This window comes from Mustela putorius, unplaced genomic scaffold (assembly GCF_011764305.1).
Source record: "Mustela putorius furo isolate JIRA1106 unplaced genomic scaffold, ASM1176430v1.1 tig00000835_pilon_pilon_pilon, whole genome shotgun sequence".
Lineage (NCBI taxonomy): Eukaryota > Metazoa > Chordata > Mammalia > Carnivora > Mustelidae > Mustela > Mustela putorius.
Window position 1 is genome coordinate 4847342 of NW_025421492.1, and position 9197 is coordinate 4856538.

Genomic DNA, 9197 nt, shown 5'->3' on the forward strand with positions numbered 1-9197 from the left:
CCTTTCATTAGATGCAGAGACATTATCCAAGAATTTTTTTCATCAGAAAATTTACTGCTCTTTTCAAAGGATTGCTTTTGGAGTTTGAATACACTATATATGTTGTTTCTTTGTATTAATTTTTTTATAGCTTTTGGAGATGCAACCTCTTTATTGTTTCGTGTCAACACTTATTTTTATAATCTCCAAAGGTTGTAGTGTCCTTCTTATAAATCATTTTTGGAATGTCTTAGTCTGCCAGTCTATGTAGAAAGCTCTATAATAAGGACACAATGAGCAGTCTTGATTTTGAGTGTTAAAATAGAATGAATCAAGATCCCTGTGATAAAACACTTTAAGTTTTGGAAAATATGAATTAACCAATATATGAAATAGTTAGGATTTATTTGTGTGTGCTTTTTTAACAGTTACTATTATAATACTTTTTTAATTCCATAGAAATTGCTATCTCTTGGGGCACCTGGATGGTGCAGTTGGTTAAGCGTCTGACTCTTGGTTTCAGCTCAGGTCATGATCTGAGTCATGAGATCAAGCCCAGAGGCAGGCTCTGCACTCAGATCAGAGTCTGCTTGAGATTCTCTCTCCCTGTGCTCCTCCCTTTCGTGTACGTGCACGCACGCTGGTGTGTGCATGGGCATGCTTTCTCTCAAATCAATCAATCAATCGTGGAAAGAAAAAAAGAAATTGCTATCTCTTGAGTACAAAAACTGGTCTACTGTTCTTTAACATTTCTCAGATACCCTCTGAGCTGCATCAGAAGTCAGCCCATACAGTTCTTTCCAAGGGTAGATTTGGAAGGTGTGTTGAAAAGTTTCGTTTCAGACTTAAAATCTAAACTGCCTCATATCTGTGGCTTCCCCATAAAGATGACCACTAAACCTTGCTACTACACACAAGAACTAATGAAGCCGCATGTACAGGTAAGAGATTTCATGCCCTACTGAGCTCTCTAAGACATAGCATGAATTTATCTTGGATCCCTTACTTTCTGTGAGGGATTATCTAACCCATTGTATGAGAATTCTTTTCTTTCAGTTCAGTGTTTACCTAAAGCTGTTTGTTATTGTACTTGACTATTTATCATTGTCTTTTTTGTATTTATCATGGAATTACAGTTACAGCGGTTTACTAGTCTCTTCTAATTTAGCATGAGCTCCTGGAGGCCACAGATTATATTCATTTTCTTATGCTAAGTGCCTGGTACAAAATAGGTGTTCATTATATTTTTTTCAATGAATAAATGATCTTATAGAGTAGTTTGGGAATATTTGTCTCATGCAAATCCAAGTTAACTTGGAACTGCAACTTCATTTGCATCTGCTTGATCAAAAAACCTTTGTATAGTTCCATTTATAGAATGGAACTCCATTCTATTATAGAATAGAATAGTTCCATTTATAGAAACTGAATTAATTCATTAGCATTATTCCTTGTAAGATGATATGCTAAGTAAAATCTTACTAATAAAAGGAGTAGGAGCAATTAAGCAATACTGACAAGGAAAACATGCTGATGTATCTTCACACTCACTAGAATAAGATTTCTTTGTGAACAGATAATAAAACTGGACATGAAGTTTTTAAGAAGCAAATATAAGGAATTTAATTTAAAATTTTCAACAGTGACCTTTCTTATAAATGATAATTGTGTGTTTTTGTAAAAGAGAAAGACAAAAGTTTGAACAATTTGAGCAGTTTGAATTGTAATATGAATTATATTAATATTTCTGTGTCTGCTTAACCTTTTTTCTTGACTGGGTCCTCTGTTTATTGTAGTTTCCACTGCTCCAATGATTTCAGCTTTCACATGGTATTGACTTGCTATGAATCATGGCAGTTTTTCAGCATTTACTTCTATGCTAATTGCTTTATTCTCTTTATGATCCTCGACTAAAATTCACCAGAGCCAGGATCTGATAGGCCCCATTCATCTTTTCAGGCCAGGCTAGATCTATCATCTCTGACCAGCTAGTATGTGGATTTGGTATCCTTGAGTCAAGGACACCTCATCTAAATGGTATAAAAACATGGCAGCCTAGACAGACATCAGGGCCAATAGGCAAGGCCATTTCCTAAGAAGAGAATGTGAGGGGTGCCTGGGTGGCTCAGTTGGCTAAGCATCTCCTTCTTGATTTCGGCTCAGGTCATATCTCAGCATTGTGAGATCGAGCCCCACATCAGGCTTGGCACTCATCAAGGAGTCTGCTTGAGGTTCTCTCTCCCTCTGCCACTCCCCCTTGCTTGCTCACTAGCTCTTTCTCTCTCTGGAATAAATGAATCTTTAAAAAATGTGAGCAGACAAATCCCAATCGATAACCTTATGATACTGAATCTTAAAATTTTGCCCAGACATAACATTTTTAGTAGTTACTGGCCAAGTCCAAATCTGAGGAATTTAGAAGTAAATACATCATTGCATAATGCATTTTTATTGGATATACTTATCAAATACTTATTATTTATAGCCCATGTCCATTTTATAATTAGTGAATCTTGATAATAAACTTGTACAAATTTGCTTCTTAAAAGTAAAATAATACTTGGGGCACCTGGGTAGCTCAGTCACTAAGCATCTGCCTTTGGCTCAGGTCATGATCCCAGGGTCATGGGATTGAGTCCCATGTCGGGCTCCCCTGCTCAACAGGAAGCCTCCCTTTCTCACTCCTCCTGCTTGTGTTCACTTTCTCGCTGCCTCTCTCTCTCTAATGAATAAAATCTTTAAAAAAATAAAATCACACTTAATTGGAAATTCTCGTCTTTGTGTTTCTCCTGACAATAAGAAGTTATCTTACTCAGTTTTATTGAGTGCCTCTGGGTGCCAGCTTCTTTTATGTATATTATTTCATCTTCATCATTTTGGAATAAAGAATTTTTCCCCACTTTTTGCAGAAGAAATTGAAGCTCAGAGCATCCAAGTAATTTAACCATAGCCACACATTTAAATACATTGCAAAATTAGAAATGAAACCCAAAGGAAAATTCTTAGTCATGAAATTAGGAAAAGTTTAGATCTGTGTGTAAGAGCTCCGATTCTAGGAATCCATACTACGTTCATAGTCTTAGGCAAGTTATTTGATCCCCATATGCCTCAGTTTCCTTGTAAAACAGGGTATGGTAGTGGTGGTAATAACATTTGTTACAAATTGGGCTCTCTAGGAAGCTGACTCTGGAGTCTAGCACACATGATGTTTATTGGGGACTGAATTTGGAATACCTGTGGAAGGCAAGGATGGAAGAAGATGGGGTAGGGACGCCTGGGTGGCTCAGTTGGTTAAGCAGCTGCCTTCGGCTCAGGTCATGATCCCAGCGTCCTGGGATTGAGTCCCACATCGGGCTCCTAGCTCAGCAGGGAGCCTGCGTCTCCCTCTGCCTCTGCCTGCCATTCTGTCTGCCTGTGCTTGCTCTCTCCCCCTCTCTCCCTCTGATAAATAAATAAAATCTTTAAAAAAAAAAAAAAAAGATGGGGTAAAAGAAGAAGTCATTAGCAAATCAGGTACCAGGTAGCTTTGGCCAATCTTCCCAGGAGCTCTAAGGCTAAAACAGCCCACCCTGGTGGTTTTGCATTGTCCAAATAGCCAGGCCTTTATACCCCCTTCTTCATTTGTCATTGGATTTGGGCCACCCAGGGATAGGCATGTCCTTAGGTAAGGTAAGTTTCTGCAAGGGCTAGCTCCCAAAAGTAGGGACAGCAAACCTTTTGTGGAGGGGATCTGAGCAGCATGTCACCACGTCCTTCACATGCTTTACGGGGTGTTTTATTTTTTTAGGGTTAGGTAATGCCCAAAATGGTTCTTAGTACTAAGCTCTCAGTGTTAGTTCCTATTACTGCTACACCACATGTTAGCTCTAAGATTCATGCAGTCTAAAAAGCGAAAAACAAATTGATCAGACTATTTAATAAAGCTTAACCAACTTTTTAAAAAATTAAATTAGCAGGAGTGTTTAACCAAAGTAGTTTTCTTTTTTAATTGTTGGAAGTTCTCAAAGATAAATAAAAGAAATTCGTATAACAAGGTCTCATATGCCTATCATCTAGCTCTTCTTTGATACAGTTTTTGGGTGGGGAGTAAACTGGAGTATTTTAAAAGAAACCCAAGATACAATGTTCTTTCATCTGTGAAGACTTTAGTATACATGTCTGACAGTAAATTTTAAAAATTACTTACCATAATTCCTTAGTATAATCTAATACCAGTCTATATTCCAATTCCCTGTTTATCTCAAAGATTTATTTTAAAGGATTTGTTTAAATCCTAATCCAGGCAAGGTTCACAAATTTTCATTCAGTTGTTATACATTTTAGATCTCTTTTACTGTATAAAATTCCAACCCCCTCCCTTTTTTATTTATGTCTGTTATTTGCTGGAAAAACTAGACCATTTTGCCTAGAGAATGTCCCATATTTTGGATCTGTTGCTTTCCTGTGTTATATCCTTTGCAGTTAACATATTCTAGACCTCCTACTTCCTGCAAGCCTGTGGGTAGATCTAAGTTTAACTGAATTCTGGCTCAACTTTAATCAAGAAACACTCAGGTGGTGCAATACACAGGACCAGATTTTAATAGATAAAACACATTTGATCAGTCATTTTGGTCAGTCAACAAGTTTTATTTAACCATTACCTTAATTCAAAGACTCCATTAAATGACATCCATTCATATCTAAATATATGTTTAGACTTTTAGTTTTCCTCTACAATTTATATTAATGTACCAAGTTACATAAGATGTTTGTACTTAGCCACTCTTGCCAGTGGCCTGGCAGAATAATGGCAATAATACAGTAAAAAATAAGATTTTTGTTGATTTATGACTTCATAAAGCTCTGGTTTGTTGACCATTTAAGTATTTTAAGTTCCATGAATTATTTATGATCTCATCTGCTGTTTACATTGTCCTTTATGTAGTCTTTTTATAAATTTTGAATATAAACCTAGAGGTGTCACCCTTTGGGCTATTTACTATATTTTAGCAGTTGAAAGAATGAGTAAATAATACATCAACAGGCTAAGGGGCCATACAAGCCCTTGGAAGTTATTTTCATCAGGTATGTTTCTGAGACAGATGAAGATGAAACAGGGTATGAATATAAACATATTTCAGACAATATTCTACATAAGTTTTATGTCAGAATGCAAGTGATTCTAGTCTCATGTGAATCTACCTAGAATGAGTTTTTCTTTTGGAATCTCAAGTAGTAGATACATTATTTAAAAGTTACTACAGTTTGTAAAATGCAGGAGTCAAAAAAATGGCTTAGTTCTTGAAGGCTTTTTTCATCAAATGGAAAAAATGTCTACCTAAATATTTGAACATGGCCTAGTTACTTCTGATAAAACATCTCTTCAAGATAGAATTTCTTTCAAATTTGAGAATTGTTCTTCTCCCCATGGTCACATCTGTGGGCAGGGAGAATGAGTGCCTTAAGCTGTTTCTGGACACGTACAAAGACAATGAGTTGGATACCTGGCTTCTGCTAACTCTGCAACTGAAAAACCAAAAACATTCATAATTGAACTTTTGAACAGAAACTGCAGAAGTGTGGCTTTACCTTACTTCTTCCTTCCAAATAATGTATGTGTCTGATTAGTTGATCCTAAACTGCATCCTGCACACTAACAGCAAAGTTAGCGGATTGTGAGAGATGCTGAGTTCTGCCTAGAGGCAGCATGCTTTCTGACATGTACTCCCATTTTTCAAGATTATCCATCTACATGCCCTTGTGACCAGTGACAACACTCATGCTGTTTCAAGGTAGACGGTCTGTGTTCCCTCCTCCTGGGTCTGGGCAGGACTGTGACAGGGTCATGCTTCATGACTTCCATGGCTAGGTCAGGTGGAAGCTGTCTTTTCAGGACACATGCTGTGGGATCCCAGACCACGTGAGGGTCTGCCTAAAATTATTCCAGTTTACAACCAGCATCTAGCATCACACATGAGTGAGGAAATGACGTCAGCCCCAGGGTCTTCTCACTACCGCTCCATGAGAGACTCTGAACTAAACCAAATCAGCTCCCAGAATTGTGAGAGAGAGGACTTAATTATTGTTTTGAATCACGAAGTTTTAGTGTTATTTGTTCTGCGTAATAACCGGATCACTCACTCACTGTTTCTTTGCCTATTTCCAACTCCTATCTCCTAACACTCTGCACCTCTCAGCTCTGCTCAGTAACTGAATCTCCCGTAGTGGAGAAGGGCAAGCCAATTGTTCTGGTTTGCAGAATATTTCTAGAAATTTTAAAAATTTTATTTCAAGTTGTGACTGTTTTTGATTTCGGAGGATGAGAAAAGAACTTTCCATCCCATGTTTCACATTATTGTCACATGTCACTTTTTTACAGACTCTAGGACTCAATAGATACGTATTTTACAAGACTATAAACACTTTCATCAGCGGGTGAATGGATCGAAAAAATGTGGGATTTCTATATCATGAAATATTATTAAGGCATAGAAAGGAAATTTTGTCTCTTGCTACAGTATGGATGAACCTTGAAAACATGCTGAGTGAAATAAGCCAGACACAAAAAGACAAATATTGTATAATTCCACTTGCCCTAGAGAGGGCAAATTCATAGACCTAGAGAGTAGAATAGAGGTCCCCAGGGTCTGCAAGGAAAGAAAACTAGAATTGTTGAAGATTATAGAGTTTGTTTGGAATGAAAAAAAAGTGGTAGAAATGATCATGGTGATGGTTACACAACAGGAGTATAATAAGGAATTTATTCAATGCCACTGAATTGTATACTGAAAAATGATCAAAATTGGAACTTTATGTTTTATTTATATCACCACAATTTAAAAAAAAAGACTGAACACTTGGCTGTCTTTGAGTTGTCTGACTCTTTGAGTCAGTCCGACAGATTCTTGTTGAATTGCTACCAAGCACAGCACTTTTTTAGACTATGAGAACACAAAATGATCAAGACATAGCCAGCCAGTGTCCTCTAGTCAAACTCCTACTTACTCTTAAAGGCCTAGTATAGATGCAACCACTTCTTCCATTCATTTAATTTCTTGGAGCAAGCATTTTTTAGTAACTGTGAATGATTTAAGAATGTGAAGTATAGGGGTGCTTGGGTGGCTTATTTGTTGACCAACCAACTCTTGGTTTCAGCTGAAGTCACGGTCTCAGGGTCGTGAGATGAAGCCCTGCCTTGGGCAGTGGGGAGTCTGCTTAGAAGCTTCGCCCTCTGCCCCTCCCCCCACTTGTGCTCTCATGAGCTCTCTCTATAATAAATAAAGTCTCTTAAAAAGTGTGAAGGATAAAAGAATAAATACCTCATCGTTCCTGCCCTCAAAGAATCTAGTATCTCCATAAGGTGGTGGAACACGCATGCTGGTAAGAACACCACCTTTTACTACTATTTTTTTGGTGACAAATACCTGATAGCATATTCTTAGGAAGTTGAGGGAAAGAATATAAAGAAAAGGGAAAGATTCTGAGTGAGAGCAGCACGGATCTATTTGGACGACAATGGATAGCTAACTGTAGTTTTCATAGGATTTATATGGGACGTAGAACATACCTTCATCTAAAATATTTTGAAAGGTTTGTATCTTAACAAGGATGCAAACCATTAGGAGTGTACATGTTTCCTCAAGAAGGCTCATTGGTTTTTGTGTGTTTTTTTCTGTATTATATATTGTAGTGTTACTTCATATTCTTATTTTGATATTTTATATATATTTTTCTTTTCCATTAAGAACATTTTGACATTTTAAAAATTTCCTAATCTCTGTTCTTTCAGGAAAACAAAGTCAAGGCACCTAATCTGACCACTAAACAGATGTTCAAGTTCTCTCTGACTCAGGCCCCTTCCCCAAGACCTGCTGTGGCTGAGCGTCTTCGACCGTGTTCAGTAGTCACACACCACAAGGTGGAGCTTTCAGGCAACCACCTGGAGAAGCCGGGGGTGTCCTCAACTCCGCACCTCCGGCAAGAAGCTGTCCAGAATAGAAAGAAATCTCGGTCTGACAAAGCACCCCAAATACACTTGGAAGTACCAAAGCCCAACAGAGAGAAGATTCGAGTTCAAGGCACAAATTTTAGCCCCCAGAATAATACTGCCCCAAAATTCATACCAGTTTTCAAGAATCAGTCATTACAAACAAATAAAATTATCTTAAAACCTGGCAACCTGAAAAGAAAACAGCATGTTGTTACAGAATCTAAATTGTTTTCACTTAAAAGTAGCATGATGCAAAATGACAAACTGAACTTAGATCCAGCTGTTAGAAAAAGACCTAATCATCATATTCAGATGAATGCTAGAAATTTAAATCAGAATACTTGTAGACTACAAGAAAAAAACACTGGGTCCTGTGAAAATATGGTAAAATATCCCCCTCTTAATGAAGAATCATCAACTGTGAGTTTAAATGAAAGTAAATACCTGTCTGATAGTTCAGCATTTCAGATGTCAGATAACAGTTCAGGTGTAATAAACAGAGCTGTTGAGTTCCAAGTGAATGGAAAAGAACATTTAACAAACAAATATATAACACAAATTTTAGGGGAAGGACACAAGTCACGAAAAATAAAGAAACAACCACACATTTTTGAATCAGACACAGAAATGGAAGATCCCCAACTACTACAGCAACAATCAGTAAATCAAAGTATAAAAGTTAATGTAAGTGATCACAAACTGATAAGCCAAACAACCCATAGGTCTAAAAGAAAATTGTGTCAAGAATCTTCAAAAACTTCAAAAAGACTTTATTCCAATACTCTGCATTATGGACAGTCCAGTTTCTCTGGGAACAAGGTAAAAAAAAAAAAAAATCTGGGGTATTTATCATATTGTAGGCCTTTCAGACACCTAAATAAATATTTAAATGATTTGCCCCAGATCATCTAGAAACAATAAGAACCAGAGGGTCTTGCCCTAACACAAGTGCAAGTATTAAGTTTAACCAAGTGTGATTCTTCATTCTGAATACAGGTCCCTGATGTGGACACATCAAAACCTCAGAAATCTGTCGTCATCCCTAAAGCTCCGAACCTGGATGTAAAGGGAGGAAATGTCCAGCAGGTAAGTTAGGTGATCCGTTCTGACTGGTTTTTGTCACATTATCTGAATTGGTACTGCCACGTTTAGGGATCTCCGACCTCTCGGTAAGAAGGAGATACTTTTAAATTCCTTGAAGCCTTATCATCAGCAAGGAAATAGGAAATATTGGAACAGTGAAGCA